The sequence below is a fragment of the Antedon mediterranea genome, chromosome 6, assembly GCF_964355755.1.
Source record: "Antedon mediterranea chromosome 6, ecAntMedi1.1, whole genome shotgun sequence".
Lineage (NCBI taxonomy): Eukaryota > Metazoa > Echinodermata > Crinoidea > Comatulida > Antedonidae > Antedon > Antedon mediterranea.
In genome coordinates, this window is record NC_092675.1 from 27965830 (window position 1) to 27986133 (window position 20304).

Consider the following 20304-nt stretch of genomic DNA (forward strand, 5'->3'; position numbering starts at 1 on the left):
TTTCCTTCAGTTTGTTCATATTATCAGTGATTTTTTCCCAGTCTCATAAGCTTCATGTCTCCCAATGAAGAATCGCTTTTCTTTTCTACATTGTGTTCAGTTTTATTTGTTGTTTCTTGAAATGTTGCCAATTCGTATACAGTGGTCCAGTGTCCATCGGGTCCTCGAGTTTTTACACAATGCAGTTTGATCATGGTGATCAAACTTGAAAGAATTGTTATTAAACTTACTTAATAACGATACTATTTTACTTCGATAAATTATTGTTTAAACTCACTCTTTAGTTTTAAGTCGTTGAGCAATAGGATAAACTTTGATTTTAAGATACCAGTGGTGCGCGCGCCCTTCTCGTATTAGCCACACGCGCCTTGGTTTTGTAAAAGTTCCCGCTCTTTGTATTCATAACACAATTCGAAAAGTACTTTGATTATTGATGTTATACAATGCTCGCACTCTCACCAGAATAAGGATTATGACGTAATCACACTTTTGTACACAGACTGTAGTGATGCGCGCAACCGATTTTTTAAAATGCGTTAGAGTTGGACAAGGAATCAAAATTGGTAGCGGCGGATTGGTCAGTGCATTAAATGTACACTCCTAAATCAAAGTTATCCTTGCATAACTCATCTCTGTAATCACGTGTCTTTAGTTGAGATTTGTCTTTGAAGTGTGATCATTGGAGACGCAAGATAAACAGGGTAATTGTCACGAGAAGGTCCAGTATCAACCATTGATCAAAATTCAGTTTGCAGCAACTTCCATCAATAGTTTTTACAAGTGTTTGGTCTAAAGTGATCGATATTGAAATATGCCAAACAACACTGTATTGTTCATGCTTTGTAGTATCGTAATATTGCTGTTTTCTGTTGTAAACTCTGTTAACGGTAGAGACAATATGTGTTGTTATCCAGTTGATAGAATTGATGCTTTTATTGGTCAAAATGTCTCCATCAGTTGCTCTATAACAATTCAACCAAGTTCATCCAACAACGTCACCATTACTGCTAAGTGGATTCACAATAAACAACGTGTCGCCAAAAGCGAGTATATACACTTACCGTTAAATAATACTGTTCATAAATTTAATATTTCACTTATTTTTACTAATTTAAGTGAATCAAACCATGGCGAATATGTATTATTTGTTACCGGCGGTACCTCGATTGAATTACTTTTCCCATCTACCGAAATATTTGTTTGGTCACCGCCATCTGTAAAAGTATGCAACGCATCTAAATCGCATTACTCCAATAGTGATGTAGCTACATTGAATTGTGCAGTAACCTCTCCAGCTAGATATTCTTTGCATTGGTTAATTGAGCCAGAGATGCATGACAGACCATTGGTTTACACTAATAAAGATAAGGTTGCAAGTTTAAAATTCAACGTAACATCGCTGCTTGAAAAGAATGCCTTTATCTGTTTCATAAAAGGAGTGAATTCGTTAGACAGGCAAATGTTGTGTAAATTACAACTAACATCAACTGTGGTCAGAAACAGCCTGCGTATTGATGTTTCATCTTTGTTTGTTATTGGACAGAAGACAACGGTAAAATGCAAGTTTATTGAAAGCTTCTCTTTAAAGTTTGTTAGTGGAGGTGATGAAGTCTTTTCGAGTGTTGAAAAGGCAAACCAATATTGGATCTCAAATAATTCTGCAATAAACAAACAAATAAATAATAATAACACAAGCACGTTGCTTATTGAGAAAGTTTCTCCTGACATGAACAACAGTGAAATTACTTGTATAGTTGACCAATGGAACATTTCAAAAGTAATACAAGTTTCAACAAGGTATGCAACAACTATACAACCGACACATTCCAGTATTGAGACAATCAAACTTAGAAACTACATTTTAGTTGCCGTCAGAACAAGTATGCTAGTAGCGACTATTATAATGTTTACTTATTTTAGTGTACAAACAACTTAAATTTAAACCTACTGCAACGTCTAGTAACTAAGTACCAAGTGCCGATACTTTAATTCTTTTGAAAAAATTAGACCTTCTGTAGTAAGTATGAGATGTTTTGTTTAACTGAAGTTTGACTGCGCCACTATCTCGTGTTGTTACAAACAAAGAATAATTTCAATGAGTATATTTGTTTAACTGCACCTTATTAATAAGCTGTTGGACGTTTGCTGGGTTATTGCCAACATTTTTGGTCAGCAGACAACCTAATTCTTTTTACCATTATATTGTTGTATTGACCATTCCATTACGTTTTTAAGTTTAACCGTATCCACAGCGAATGTATCAAATCGATACCCATTGTTTCATTTAGTTTTGTTAGACCTACTTTCAATTTACATTGTAGATATTCTTATCAGATGTTAACCACTTCAGTTCGTGTGTCTGTCATTCCAAGTTTTGAATTGACAGAAATTATTTGGAATAAAGTGAATTGAATTAAACTCTATCTATGTCCCTACATGGCATTTTCATCAAACGCAGGCATTACATAGGCTTTACAAAATACGCAATAATGTTATTTTCTTTCTCCTTAACATATTTTCACATTGATTAATTTATAAATTTACACACACCTTGTCAACACATAAAGACAACTAATACTTTGGCAGACAGAATTGATAAAGACATGACGTTTTAATTATAACTCTGATTAGTGGGGAGGGAGAAAGTGTGGTAGGCGTAATTGTCTCTCCCTCCTCACTTATACAGTGAGTAAGCCTAGCATTAGAATAGTAGGCCTACTAGGACCGAGACAATATAGATTATGTTCACGAGAAACTACTTTTATTTATAAGAATTTAATGAGAAAAGGAAGTGCTGATAATGTTTAAAATAGTACTGGAATCTAGGCCTATATATCATGTTTATTTGATTCCACTAGTATGCTGTTTTACTTTCGTGAGTGATAGCATATTCATTTATGTATTTCAAATGATAACATGAACGTTTTATAATCTCTTACAAACATAATCGTTTATCATACTTGTTTATAATAGCTATTATATTCTTTCCTGGACTTAGTCACGTATTGATATTTAGAGAGACTTATTTCGCCTATTTAAAATATTATATAAACCATAGAAATATAATATACATAATCCTAACAGTATCAAACAAATACATACACTATTTCTCATTTCTGAGTCAGTTTTTTTTCTTCAAATGAATACTTCATATTTTTTTAAGGCTTCATACAGTATTACAAAATTAGTAATAATGCCTATCAAAGATACGTATAGAAATAATGGACGGAGACCACAAAAAGTAAAAATGTTGCCATCATCCCTGGTTAGCCTTGAAGTGGTCCAGATTTGGGATCCTGGTCCGGATTGGCTCTAAAATGTATGGAGTAATTTGTTGCTAGCCTATATACGGTTTCAGTAGTTTAAATTTGATAAAGATCCGTCTGAATTAGTGAAATATTTTAAAAAGTAGTTCAGAGTTGGGATCCTGATCCTCTAAAATCGTTTGTTGCTATTATTATAGCCTACCTTCAATGGTTTCAATTTGGTAAAGATCATTCTATGAAATGCCATGTGTGCCAAAATACTTATTATTTTACCAATGTTAAGTTGAAATGTAGTCAAGAACTTACGACTAACGACTAAGTATAACGTCATAACACTGATAACGTCCTTAGTCATAATTATACTTTAAGTAGTGGACACCCGTTATCGAAATGTCCAATCAGGACCTGTCTTTGTTTTTACTTTGTCTATATAAGTGTAATCGCACAAGATAACTATAACCAATGTCACACGTAGGTCTAGTGTAGAGTATGGATATATTTGTTTCAAGCACTAATAAGTTTTAGAAAGTGTGTTTTACACTACTGGCACATTTCATCTACAGATTTATTATTGAATTATGCCAAACAACACTGTATTGTTCATACGTTGTAGTATCGTAATATTGTTGTTTTCTGTTTTAAACCCGGTTAACGGTAGAGACAATATTTGCTGTTATCCAGTGGATAGAATCGATGCTTTTATTGGTCAAAATGTCTCCATCAGTTGCTCTATAACAATTCAACCAAGTTCATCCAACAACGTCACCATTACTGCTAAGTGGATTCACAATAAACAACGTATCGCCAAAAGCGAGTATATACACTTACCGTTAAATTATACTGTTCATAAATTTAATATTTCACTTATTTTTACTAATTTAAGTGAATCAAACAATGGCAAATATGAATTATCTGTTACCGGTAACTCGACTGAATTACTTTTCCCACCTACCGAAATCTTTGTTTGGCCATCGCCATTTGTAGAAGTGTGTGACGCCTCTAAATCGCATTACTCCAATGGTGATGTAGCTACATTGAATTGTGCAGTAACCTCTCCAGCTAGATATTCTTTGACTTGGTTAATTGAGCCAGAGATGCATGACAGAGCATTGGTTTACACTAATAAAGATAACGTTACAAGTTTAAAAGTCAACGTAACATCGCTGCTTGAACCGAATGTCTTTATCTGTTTCATAAAAGGAGTAAATTCGTTAGACAGGCAAATGTTGTGTAAATTACAACTGACAGCAACTGTTGCCATAGACAACCTGCGTATTGTTTCATCTTTGATTGATATTGGGCAGAAGGCAACGTTAGAATGCAAGTTTATTGAAAGCGTCTCTTTAAAGTTTGTTGATGGAATTTCTCCAAGTGATGACTTCTTTCCAAGTGTTAAAAAGACATCCAATATTGGATCTCAAATAATTCTGAAATAAACAAACAAATAAATAATAATAATAACACAAGCACGTTGATTATTGAGAAGGTTTCTCTTGACATGAACAACAGTGAAATTACTTGTATAGTTGACAAATGGAACATGTCTAAGGTCATAAAAGTTAAGAAAAAAAGAAATTCATTAAAAAAAAATTTCACCAAATGAAGAGCCAACTTAAATCTGGTTTTGATGTTATGCTATCCATTACCGTTGGTTCGCTAGTATTGACGTCTGCCATTATACTTGCATGTTGCATATACACATGATGTATGTCGGAAACGAAATTCTGCCTTATCTCAAAGCTCAGAAAGTGTGCCAAACTCACCAGTTAATCAACACATGTCTCCAGGTGGAATCGCTACAAACCAATCAACTTTAACCCTAAGTACATTACCATTAGAATACCATACGTTGAATGACAGTTTTGAAACTATTTATGACGAGATCAAAGATTTGATGCCAAATCGGGATTGCAGTAACACAGTGCCGTTGCAATGCAATGAATCGGTTGAATTCCGTTTTAATCATACAGACGAGAACTCTGAAATACTTGAATTAATATCAAGTCCACAATACGCCGAAGTCAACATCGATCACGAAAACAGTGCTAAAGATACAGTGAAACAGAAAGGAGATGAAGTAACAGAGATATCTTCAATTACTTACGACCAACTGAAGACCCATAACCCTGATGGAGATGACGATTTTACAGAGGATTCATTATATGCAATACCGAACAAGGTGAAACAGAAAGGAGATGAAGTAGACCTAACAGAGATATCTTCAATTACTTACGATCAACTGAAGACCCATAACCCTGATGGAGATGACGATTTTACAGAGGGTCCATTATATGCAATACCAAACAAAACCAAATATAGTTTTCGTTAAACTTGATTCCAGCTACGATTTATAAATAGGTAATGCTCCTTGATAATACATTTGTACAGACATATTGAGAGAATGTTGACTATTATTCTTCTGTATTGTGTATTAGCATATATTAATGTTTGTAAATTTGTATTCGTTTACTGAATTTTGCTAAATTGTACACGTTTCTAAATAAAATTGATGAATTCGAATGCTCCAATGTGGTCCGTCGCAACATCTAAATTTTAACCAATATTTTAATTTTGTTTGGCGTAACTAGATTTGAAATGGACGAATCTGTGAATTTAATTGCGTGCGCTTCCAGAATTCTTTTATAGAGGAGTGGGTCGAGAAAACGCGTCATAGTTCATTTTCTATTGGTTGTACAATTGTTCGCTTCACAAAAAGTAGAAACAATTCGAACTACAAATTTCCCTGAAGCGAAAAACTCAAGAAACTAGAATTCGTCGCAGAGCGGGATTTGAAAGATGGAAACATGAATATTCACTGACGCTTTCAATTCGCTCAGCGGAAAATCGGCTTTAATGCTTATTTAACAACTTTATTAAAAATTTTCAAATTAACATATCATTTAAAAAGACATTGACATATTTTAATAATTGTTATTAATAATAAATGTTATTCTTTCAGGTGTGATCAAATAATTGGTACATATAGGCCAACAAGACGTGAATATAAGAAGAGAAATATAATAACAAACATCATGGCAGCCGTTACTGTATTCTTACTAACGTGTTTGTACATTCCCGTAATTAGTGGATGTTCTCTAGTCCAGTCAATCTAATGATATACCCACCACAAATTGCAATAGTAACAAAGCTAGTATTTTTGAATTCGATATAATTTGTAGAACGACATACTAAAAGTCACCGAAAATCCAAGCATTGGGTCAAGGGGTCAGAGGTCAATAAAGGTAATTTTATGTCAAAATTAATATGCCCCATTAATTACATATATTTAACCATTTAAAATACATTATATACAAGTGGGATTTATGTCATCCGAAAGCTTATTAAATTTCCTATTCAGTGATATCAAACTTATAGTCATAACATTTTATTTAGAATGTCAATTTTGCGAAAAAACACAACATAATGTGTCAATTTTGGCTAAAAATGTTGTTTTCGCTGTAAACAACAATGGTATACACACAGGGATTCCCTGGGGTGAACATTTCAGTCCAACGCGATACACATGACCAGTTCAAGATGCAGATGAGTGACATCTCCGTTCCTGTTGCTTCTGGATGATCTACATTCCATTTTTTCCAGTTGGCATTTGTGTTGCCATGGTTACAGTATTTATATTGGAATGTATAAGTATTTTTTAACTAGAAATACAAAGATATTCAACAGCAGTTTGACAATGACCTCCATGTTGTATGACGTTCGGACCATCTGGGCTGGATTGTCAACAGACCTGCAGGTGATTGAAAAAGTTTCTATGAGAAGCCTCAAAGAAAACAAGAGGTTTGACAAGAAAATATAGGAATGCGTACATCCAGACCAAATCTGCGCTGAAATGTATGTAATGCCTTGTAATAGTATCAGGGCGTTACTCCAGAGCAGCAGCGGCCAACATAAGACCTTATGGCAACACGTCAGGAACACAATGGCAATTGAAAAATCCATTTGGTTACGACTCAGAGACTTCATACCATTGACACGGGAGTTACTGCAGGTGACTCGGAATATTAGCAATGTGGTATTAAGCATTGAATATTTTGGTCAGAAAGTCTTCCAATGTATTCAAGATCCTGGCAATAAAGTCATATGTGTGCATCAATCCTACAGTTCCAGAGGAGACTCGAGGTGACTTTGTTATCCACCACCACTTTTTGAAACTACCAACTTACAATACTTTCAGCTAATAAACCAACATGATGCCACGTGGAAACAACTTCTTCTGAAAAGTCTAATACATCCAACTCACTGAATGATGTCCAGTAGGCCTATATTTTAGATGGTAGTGCTCTACTGCACAGCATTCATATGGAATAGTGTAGAGATCTGTAAAAAATATTGCTCTGCATAGTCTTTGATAATTATGAAAGCGGCTCGTCCACCAAAGACGGCGCACATGGTAAGGCGGGTCAGGTGGTAGTGTCCCTGTACATTTTACCAGTGACATGTTCCACAAAATAGGATCACTTTCGTAACAAACAACAATTTATAAATCTTCGTAACTAGTATTTGAACAACATGGCAATGAGTGAATGCAGCTGCTGATGCAGATGTTCTTTCGGATAGTACAAAAAACCATTGAATCAGCAAACAGGAAAACAGCTGTCATTATCCGATGACACGGATCTACTAGTGCTCCTCTGCAGTCAAGCATTTAAAACATCTTGTGATATTCTTTAGACTGGAGCTGAGATGCTGGACTATCAAACTGGTTCAAACAGTACATTTTTGAGAGACATCTGTGATAACCTTCTGTTTGCTCATGCGATACTGGTGACACAACATCCAGAGTTTTCGGAATTGGAAAACAAGTGGCTTTAAAAAAAGCTTGTCATTGCACTTATTTCTGACATTATGCTGTAGTCTTCAAATGCAAACAAGCTACAAAGGATGACATTGTGGTTGCTAGAGAAAATGGTTCAGTGTGTCTGTACAATGGACTACCTGTACAACGTGGAATGCCTTTGACTCCATCCCATCTACAAGTACAACCTTGCATATCGCCAACTTCATAATCGTACCACAACCAAGGTACTTAACATCAGGTTCAAGTTCAAGTTATCTTTTAGCAATGGAGTGGGGTTGATATGTGTACCGAGGATTGGGGATGGAAGATCAGATGATGGAAACATGGTTCCTCTACACACAGACTTAAAGCCAGAGCCTGAGTATCTCCTTGAAGCATTCAGGGGTAACTAGAACTACATGTGGTGAATGCAATGGCATTGCACTGTACTAATACCCGAACAAGAAAGTGATACTGATGACATATAAGTTGTGAGTCCTAGTTCAAGAATTTAAGAGTCGGATGGCAACTGGCAAAAACGAATTTCTTTTCCAGTTTGTTCTACATGCCGGGCATTGAAAGCGACGCCCATGAGGCATGAGCTCGAAATCACTGAACAAGGCATGGTTAACATTTTTTAGAATAGCTCTACTTTTTTCTAGAGTGTGCATGTCACAGAAGGAAGACAAGCTACGAAGTTGACAACCTATTAATTATAAATAAACAACTTTGTAGTGAGTTTCTCTCTTTGACCCTAAGACTAAAAAACCAGCATATAAAGGAAAAAAGTTAAAACATTCTCAATAAAGGAATTATAAAAAACCATGAGAATTACTTTATTGACATTAAAATGGTTCAGCTTCCTTAACAGATAAAGTCTCTGGTGTCCTTTCTTTACTATTGCCTCTGTATTTAATTCCCAGCTGAGATTGTCCTCAAATATAGTACCTAGGTATTTAAAGGAATGGACAATATCGCTGGTTCGTCATTTGTGGGGGATACCAGAGGGCTGCGTCCTTTCTCCTTCCTAAAATCTACAATTATCTCCTTGGTTTTGGTGACATTGAGTTCCAAGTAGGAGTTTCCACAAAATTGGATAAAACCATCTAATGCTGAACCATGACCGTCCTGTGAATTTTGAAGGAGAGACAGCAAGACAGTGTCGTCAGCAAATTTAAAAAGATTGTCCTGTTTGCTCCGACAGTCATCCGTGTATATAATATACAAGAGAGGAGAGAAGACGCAACCCTGCGAAGATAAAATACTTCTCATTACGTACATTCGTTGATACTAAAATTATCAAAAATCTATCTATAGTAAATCATGAGTTGATTCCAAATTATCAAGACTCATTAATTAATCATCAATAGTACATACCGCCGCTAATGAATTTCAATTTTCTTCTAGCTAGTATAATTTTTCCTATTTCATGACGATACAATAGGTACAAGAAAAACATTATTTGCACCAAATACTTCCAAAATATAAATATAATATATATAAACATAATTTAGTTTTACGCTATTTTAAGAACATTTGAGTTTTTGTAAAAGGTCAATGACCTTTTGACCTCTAGTTACGTATAACTGTTATTAATTGTTTTTTAATGTATATTATTAGTAGGATATATATACTCTACACATTGGTACTAAAGCTATTTAGATATGATTATAAAACAATGGATTATAGGCATAAACGCTACCCCCTACCCCAAAATTGTTTACATTACATTTGATCAAGAATCAATTTCAATAAGAATAGTACATCATTACTTTTAAAATTCTTCTAGTTAACATCATGTTTGCTATTTTATATATCGATAGGTACAGATAAAACACAATTTTGATTAAATGCATATACAATTATGGCACAATATTACAGTTAATCATTTTTTTAAGAAAAAAAATGAGTTTTTGTAAAAGGTCAATAACCTTTTGACCTCTAGTTATATAAATAAATGTTGTATTTTGTTTTTGTAAATTGCATATTAGAAAAAAATGTATATATTCTACACATTGATATCAAGATTATTGAGATTGGATTATAAAACCACAAGTTATGGGCATAAATGTTACCCCCTACCCCAAAATATTTATGGAATAAAATCACTATATAGTTGTTGAGATTACGTAAAAAATAATGTGTTCCAATGCTTCAATTTTTGGTGACTTTTAATATGTCATTATAAACTACATTTGGAATGAAAAAATTAATGTTTCGTTACTATTCCAATTTGTGGTGGGTTTACCTCTAAATATCACTAGATTGACTGGACTACCTCCTGATTTCAACAATACTGTAGTAGAAGGTAATCTCTTATCCATGCACTGCGTGTTTCGCTGTCACAAGAATAGAGATGTATTGGGTCTTTGGACTAGAGAGGACTCTAAGGTTATGAATACGGAACGGATAAAGGTAACAACAATTACTCAAAGTGCACGCGGCAATGTAGTAAGAACATCATTGACAATTGGGGATACTAGATTAGACGACGAGGGTAAATATCGATGCCTTTTAAAAGATCTTACTTTAGATGTAAACATAGGGACGTCATCCGGATTTCAAGTACATGTGCTGAAGCCACCAATCTTTCCTATCATCATCCACCAGTCTTGGAAATAAGGTAATGCTAGCAACCTGCGTCACGGAGAAGACTGTGCCCAAACCTCAGCTTACTTGGCTCGATCAAACGGAGCCGCATTATGCTGACAATGCAACACACATAATGATACAGAAAATATCTAAAGTTGATGAGGAAGTCGTTTGCATTATGCGTTGGTATAATGAAGCACCGCGAGTTCACACCTTTAGATCTGGTACGGGACAAGATAACACAGATGGGTATAGGCCTACCTCAGATAATGATAGCAAGCAACTTCAATCCTCATTGGCACCAGTGACGTCAGCATGGGAACCTGAAAATGACAAGCCAGAAAAACCCATCAACCTTAACATAGTAATTTTTATAATCATAAGTTTCCTCATATTATTTACAGCTTTTAGTATTACATGTATTTGTATTCTTTGTGGCATGTGGCGCCAAAATAAAGAAACTGACATAGAATATGACGAAGTGTATGAAATGAATTTTGAAACCGTATCTATGCCCCAATTATCCTGTTCCACCATGGATTCACACATTTAGATTTGGTACGGGACAGGTTAAGACAGATGGGTATACCACAGATGATGATGATAACAAGCAACTTAGCCTAAATCTTCAATGGCACCACTGACATCAGCATGGAAACCTGAAAAAAGTGACAAGCCAGAAAAACTTAGCAGCCGTGAAATAGTAATTTTTACATTCATAACTTTACTCATAATATTGCTTGCATGTTTTTGTATAATATCTAGTGGGATTCTTGTTTGCGCAATGTGTCGCAAAAGATGTTGTAAACAAAAAGGCAATGGGGAGTCACGGGAACCTCTTAATGGTTACATTGTTGAGCGTAAAGATAATAAAGAATTTGAAATAGAAGGGAAAATTTATGAATTAGTTTTAAAAAATGATAGTGTGTAATATATCTGCCAGAAATATTGGTCTCAACTGCGTAAAGCAAAGTCATGAGATATTAAATAATTTACGTTACAAACATAATAAATGATGTTAATATAACGATAATATTATGAATAATAACTACTAACTTAATTTCGATGAAATAATGTGTCTAAATATAAGAATATCAAACCAGATTAATTGTAAATCCTTGAATATAATTGAAACAAGTAGTTACTATATATTCGTTTAAATTTTCTGTTGATTACGATTACTCTTTACTGTTCACACCCGAGTCTAATATTCCAATAACATTGTTATAACAAAAAGAAATTGCCCTTTAAATCTTATGTAATAGTAATGGCATATGTTTGATTTAATAGTTTTATCATAGTTTTAAGATTATCACAAACATGGGCCTATATTAGGTCCATAATGCAAACATGGGGGAAGTACAAAAGTATGATGGTTGTTAAAAGTTGAAATTTGAGAATGTTAATGATTTAGATACGGGTCCCAGTCAAAAAAGGTCCCGGCGCTGGTTTTATATTGTATATATATACATACAATATTTTACTTTTTGTATATATAAAAATATGCGACAAATTGAACTGTTGTCGACGGCGACGTTACAGTATTTGTCTGCATTGTTAACATTATTATTAGTATATGCATTGTACAGTATTATCTGCATTGTATTATATATACAAAGATACAATTTTTCTAGAATTTTTTTTTTATATACGGTCATACAGCGTTGAAACACCGGTTCTCGTCAAATCACCGAAGTTAGGCAACGTTGGGCGTTGGTCGCATTCTGGATAGGAGACCGTCTGGAATCGCTGCGGGTTCTGTATATACGACCTAATCCAAATTTCCTCAGTTTCTAGTTAAGCTTTAAGGACAAAATATAAATACCTTATGTAGGCTATATTTAAATTGCATTTTAATTTTACTACTTTATTTTAAACTATTTTGTGATTTATGTGTTACATTGGACTCCACCGGCTAGTGTGACACTTCGTGTTCATGTTATATAAGACTATATGCATAGACATAATGTTATTATAATCAAAGCAAAAAGAAGTGAATCAAATAAATGAAATAACAACTAGGAAGTTGAATTTATTATTGAAACTGCGTTTTTTTTCTGTAATCTGAAATCTGTAATCCAGTTTTCAGTAGTCAAAACCTTCATCTTCATCAGTAGCCTATACCACACTAACAACTAACGTTACTATTACGTCACTATGTTGCTGCCCTTATGTGCTGCTTATCTACCAAATTCGGTTGAGTTTGTATGCAGTAAAAATCAATTAAACAAATTGTAAAAACGGATTACTGTTATATGCATATCATACTATAAATTTCAAGACAAATATAACTGTCATTTGAAATTAGTTTTAAATATGCACTTTATGTAAGATAAAAATGTCATAAAATATTAACTGGGAATTACAATAGGTCTAAGCAAGGCAATCTAACAGGATGCTGAGCTCCGGAGATCAAAGTGTTTATCTGTGGCTGCGACACGATCAGTTCCACGCCCCTTATTAGTTAGTACAGCACTGTGGCATGGTATTTGTCGCAGCCAGACATAAGATCAAATGACTGTTACGAGTTCCTATATTTTCAAGGCGAGCTCAGTGTCCTGTAGTTAGATTGCCATGGTCTAACGGAGTTTCCCAGATTACTACTTAGATCGTGTCAGATTTCTAGAGATAGTTTTATTATTACAGGAGGGTACCATAAATGTCCGATCCGACGGCATTGTCTTCTTCATGATATGATGGTCAAAGAAGATCGGATCGACTATAAATGGAGTTATTCAAATCATAGACCACTGGCTGGTTATGAAGCTTTCTTTTATACTACTGGATGGACCATATAGGCTACCATTTAACCGATTGTGTACGTGTTATCATAAAATATTGCCCTTGTGGTAGGCCTAACTTTTTTCGTTATTGAGAATCCTAACTTCCAAAATCATAACCCTTTAAAAAGTAATAGTCCAGATCCCTATGTCAAAAAAAGTGCCTTCGTGTGCAGATCATGGGGAAAGTGTAAACATTGTGTTTTATGAATATTTGAATCATGCTGGTTATAAAAACCCATGTTGTCAAATTTCTAAAATTCATCTTTGACCTCTGACCTCAATTTGAATGTTTTGACCCATTGAAAACAAAATGGTTCTATCTTTGCAACGCTTAGATTAAATGAAATAATTTTAGTGTCAAATTATTTGAGAGATGCATATTAATATTCGTTCTAATGGAAAAGTTTGTCCAAAAATGGCTGGAAGTATGATTTTTGGCATATTTGACCTTTGACCTACATATCATATAACTCCGTAACTAATAGATGGAACAATTTTAAATAGGGCTCAAATTAATCTGAAGGTATATGTTTCTATTCAGTCTAATAAGAACTTTTTCAAGCAAATGACCCGAAATATTTTTATTGACCTTTGACCTGTACTGGTAGTACACATTTCTATAATCTCAAAAACTATTGGCCGTAAAATGGTTGTTTTTGTGAAATGGTTCGAAAAATTTACATTTATATGTTGTATAATAACAATATTTTATAGAAATGTAAAATAATTCTATTTATGATCACTAACTTTGTAATTTATTAACATCACTAGCATTTGTTATAATATTAAAATGTGTTATATTTGCTGATTTTAAGCAATTCACATAAATTTATCTGAATTATGTGTATTTAATATAAAGTTTTGTTTTTTTTATATAAAGAAAATTTAATTATCTATCAAATAAGACTATTTTCAAATTATTATGGCTAAAACTTAATTAGATACAGGCAAAAAAGTGTATTTTTACTTGTGTGAACAGCGCCCTCAATCTTTATTTTTTCCCAAAAAATACCACATTTTTATGTGGTTTCATAAACTTAGCTGGTTGTAACTTTTTAAAAGATTTGTTGTCAGTGACGTGTAACTTACATACACCTTCTACCATATACTAATAAAAAAGATTTTGATTTTGTGCTAAAAATCCATCTTTTTGGTCCAGTACAAACAATCTTGTACAGCCATTCTTACACAATCAGCATATTTTTTTGGAAAGATAATCATAATATCTATCCAATAAAATATGAATTGTGTGTATTAATATCTGCTAGATTGCTTTTATTAAACCAAAAAGATGGACTTTTAGCTCAAAATTAAAATATTTTTTTGGTGTGTATCATGTAATAACCTCAACAAAAATATCAAGCTATCGGAATATTTTTCTAAATTTTTTTCAGAAACTGACCTAGTACGTTATAAAAGTGGTATGTAAATTACCGGTTACTGTAAAAAGTCTTTAAAACAAAGTAATAACCTGTTAAGTTCAGGAAACCAAATAAAAATGTGGTATTTTTTGGGAAAAAATGAATATTGAGGGCGCTGTTCACACAAGTAAAAATACACTTTTTTGCCTGTATCTAATTAAGTTTTAGCCATAATAATTTGAAAATAGTCTTATTTGATAGATAATTAAATTTTCTTTATATCCAAAAAAAAAACTTTATATTAAATACACATAATTCTGATAAATTCATGTGAAGTGCTTAAAATCAGCAAATATAACACATTTTAATATTATAACAAATGCTAGTGATCTTAATAAATTACAAAGTTAGTGATCATAAATAGAATTATTTTACATTTCTATAAAATGTTGTTATTATACAACATATAAATGTAAATTTTTCGAACCATTTCACAAAAACAACCATTTTACGGCCAATAGTTTTTTAGATTATAGAAATGTGTACTACCAGTACAGGTCAAAGGTCAATAAAAAATGTTCGGGTCATTTTCTTGAAAAAGTTCTTATTACACTGAATAGAAACATATACCTTCAGATTAATTTGAGCCCTATTTAAAGTTTTTCCAACTATTAGTTACGGAGTTATATGATATGTAGGTCAAAGGTCAAATATGCCAAAAATCATACTTCCAGCCATTTTTGGACAAACTTTTCCATTAGAACGAATATAAATATGCATCTCCCAAATAATTTGAAACTAAAATTATTTCATCTAATCTAAGCGTTGCAAAGATATGACCATTTTGTTTTCAATGGGTCAAAACATTCAAATTGAGGTCAGAGGTCAAAGATGAATTTTAGAAATTTGACAACATGGGTTTTTATAACCAGCATGATTCAAATATTCATAAAACACAATGTTTACACTTTCCCCATGATCTGCACACGAAAATACATAGGGATCTGGACTATAATGCCGTGATAGATGTTCGCACAGGATCATCGGTGCTGTATCTGTATCATCTGTCATCAGCTGTATCATAGGCAAATTCTGTGATACAGCCTGTGTTTCTCACGTGGTGCCTGTATCATGAAAATCTGAGGTACAAGGGGTTAGGTTAGTGTCTATAACTGGTGTTAAGTGAAACAAATGAGATGCTGTATCACTGAATTTCCCTATGATACTCTGGAGAACCTTAGTACAGAGCAAGACACTGACAGCACAATGATCCAACAAAAAGTAATATAAAGGTCTAGCAAATGCTCCTTCTAAAAATGTACCGCAAGCTTGAAGATAACATGACATTATTGTATACTAAGAATAGCACTCGTTTCAAAATTTTCATCGTCATCATTTAGGCTAGTTAAAATCACACCACACTCTTGGTACAAAAAATATTTCTTAACCGTTATCATTCGTTTTTTGAAATAAAAAAATAGGGCCAATTTAAAAAGTCATTTACATTAAAATTAGTAGTTCCTCGTAAACTATTTGTAATCCATTGGCTAGCAGCCAATTTGACCATTTTTTGCTTTAAATTAAAATTTTTTCCTGTAAATACATTTTTTTTTCGATCCAATTTTTTGTCAAAGTGGATAAATATTATGTTACATTAAAATGGAATATTTTAAAAAAAATGTATTAAGAATAATTTTTTCAGGGGGACAATACATAAGTGGACGTCAACGTACGTGTCATATTATTGATGTTGTGATTCTCTGTGTTTAGATAAGGATGCTTTAGACCAGGTCCGCCTTATATTATTAGCCAATCAAAATCGTATAAATTTTGGAGGGAAAATGTTATCCTCCTCTGAAGCCTAAAATTTGCATGTCCAGTATAAAAGTGGAATGTAATAGATATTAAAGGAAGAAGAGAGAATAAGATCAGAGTAGATAAACGGAAAGATGATAAAGAAAATAAGGCTTGACTGGTAGTGGTAGAAAGATGTATTAATTGAGTTACAAGGAATAAAAGTTCTAGTTGAGTTAAATATACTTTTTGTATGAGTTATCATTCAGTGACAGCTGTGTACGTCGCGTGGAAATATATACGCCTGAGAAAGCTCGGAACCAACTAATATATTCACTACAGTACAGAACAAGCGGTACGAGTAATTTCGCCCTTTTTTAAATAGTAATGTTTAGGCCTACACGTCCTTAAATTTAATTCCAAAAACTAATTAATAATCTCTTATTTATTAAGTAAATTCGTAAGCATGTATAGTTTTTAGTAATCAAACGTTTATTTATTTAGTCTGAGTCAGAATTATTGTCTTATATAGAATTTGTTTCTAATTATTATTGTATAGGCCTAAGCCTAGATTTAGCAGAAAAGGGGCAGGTCCATTGCAAACACAAGAAAGATTAATTTAAAGGAATTTGGCCAAGCCAGGTAAGGTGAATAATTACAAAGAAATCAACCGGGAAAAAAATTGTGAATGGACATAGGCCTGGACCTATTAGAGGAAGGGTGGATTTAGAATGTGATAACAAGATGAAATAGAAGCAAAAGGGAGAAAAGAAACAAACTGGAAAAGGAAAGAAACGAAAGACCGAAGGTATTAATGAACATTTGTGGAAATTCCTAATAAATATCTGTATTCTGTTTAAAGTACAGTAATAATGTTTGGTGGATTGTCAAAACAATCTTTAATTTCAACAGATATTCCAGATCTTTTGTAAATGAGTATGAAACAACGAAAGGATGTGCGCAAACACAATCTATGAATGTTTGGAACATTTTTATAAAAAGTAGTATCGTTTTGTAAGCTCTTCGATGTTGTTTCCTTTCCTTACTACTCTTTAAAAGTTGTGACCGGGTGTTGCTGTTACGTAACAGAATGTTTCGTTCCAAGGTGTTTATAATCTTGAGTAGTAGCTCTTTCAGTAATAATGTACATTGCCAAATTCTTTTTTACCGTTCGGTATTTGATTTTTGACTGACTTTATAAGATTGTTTTATTTCTTTCCTTCCCCATAATTAAAACAATTTACCACTTTATTTAACTTTAAATATTTTGTAGGGTTTTTTTCTTCTAGAGAAAAATGTAGCAAAGTAAGAAAGAAAAGTAAGTAATACTGGATGAATTGAAAGAACTTGTCAAAGGCAAAGTGTTAGATGCACTATTGTTCTTTATGTTGTATACCGTTATATAAAGTTATTCACTGCCCTCTATACATGTACTGACACGTTTAATGAGGTTAAAAGGCTAGTAATTGGTAACATTTATTTACAAATTTGATTAGTCTAATATAAAATGTTCTATACTGCCCTCTATACATGTACTGACACGTTTAATGAGGTTAAAAGGCTAGTAATTGGTAACATTTATTTACAAATTTGATTAGTCTAATATAAAATGTTCTATACTGCCCTCTATACATGTACTGACACGTTTAATGAGGTTAAAAGGCTAGTAATTGGTAACATTTATTTACAAATTTGATTAGTCTAATATAAAATGTTCTATACTGCCCTCTATGCATGTACTGACATGTTTAATGAAGTAAAAAGGCTAATAATTGGTAACATTTATTTACAAATTTGATTAGTCTAATATAAAATGTTGTATACTGCCCTCTACACATGTACTGACACGTTTAATGAGGTTAAAAGGCTAATAATTGGTAACATTTATTTACAAATTTGATTAGTCCATGGAGGAAAATAAATAATTTATTTTTTCCTCCATGATTAGTCTAATAATAGCACGTTGTATATTGCCCTCTATGCACGTAGCACAATGATGTTAAAGTCTGAATATTCTACGTACTATTTATGAGGCTAAATGCTTTAAAGCATTGGTTGCAATTGATTATTTGCAAGTACAGTAACTGTAAATATTAATATATGAATACTCCCTCTATAATGAATTGTTATCTATAAATTGATACTGTGTATTGTTATTACAATGTATTAATAATATTTTGTTTTATTTCATATCATTTTCAGTAAAAGAATAATTTCTTAGATCATATTCTAAAATATGTCGAAATACAAATATGCTAAATTTTTCGTGAAGCAAATGTTACCGTACCATACGGAACAAAGGAACAATGCAATCATTATAATGACCACATTTCACGGTAGCGTCTGAAGTAATTAAGATGGCATACAATAACCATGCAAATTTAAGAGTTCTACGGTCCTTCATTTGCTCTATTTAATTCATTTTTCCAGTAATTCCAAGAGTGGTTAAAAACAAACCGGAAAAATTATTTGAATATTGTATTCATAAGTACCCTTAACTACATTTAATACAGTGTAAAGCAGGCAACATTTTAATGCAAAAGGACTGACAAAGGCGAATATATATTTCTTACGGATATACTCAATGATTTAATAAACATAATTAACTCAAAGTAATTTTTATTAATATTCATTTTTCATGTTTTTGGGGGACAATTATACATTTTTAATAGGTGACCACAACTCAACTAATCTCTTACCATGCTCATCAATTTTTACGATGCACCAGTTTGTTGTTTTTGTTGACCTTATCTTCTATTTTAAAAACTGACCAGATATTACTGATAAAGATACCGAAACATTTCTGTAATGATAGTTTCAAGTATTTATAACCACAGTTAGTACATTTGATGTTTAGAAAACAGCGATTAATTGTTCTTTTCTTTTGAAAAACTTATGAAATCAAAGAAAACCGAAAATGTTCTATAGTCGTTGTTATGGGTATCTCTAACTATTTGCTTTATAATGACATATTTTAATATGTTTTTCATGTGAAAACTAAAGTTATTGGAGCATAATTATGATAATTATTATTATAATTGCACATTATAACTACAATAACTTTATCTGGTGTAATGTTTAATTTTAGATTTACAGGAACTTTTGGTTTTGTTTGATATTAATACTGTACATACTTTTAGGAAATATATAATCTATCTATAAATTTACCATAGTGTGTACTAATAATTAGATGGCGTGACAGTCAAAGATATTAAATTTAAGTTTTCTTTTCTCACTAAATTTCAGTTTTTGCTTTCATTTCTCATAATTCATCAATTGTCTGTGTCTAAATAAATACAGAAATTTAAATGTTTGACCAAAATAAATTGTACCAGCTCTTTTTAGTACCCTCTGACAACCATTTTATTTATAATTATTCTTACGTAATTGGAATTTACTTAAAGATGTATTGTCCCTTGAAACACAAAAAATGAAAAAAAAAAATTCTAAATTTAAATTGGCCATATCAAAGTAATATTAAAGTTATTCACTTTAAGTCGAAAATTCGAGCCAAAAACAACAAGTTTACGTAATTAACAGGTAAATTAATTTGATTACATTTCGTCTGGAAAATCGTCACGAGCAAAAGTAAACAAAGATTTCAAATCATTAGTATGCATTATGCATGATGCTACTTAGGATTGTTTACAACTTGTCGCAGTTAGTTGAGAAGGTTTTTTCACACAGATCGCGAAGAAGTTTTATGAATA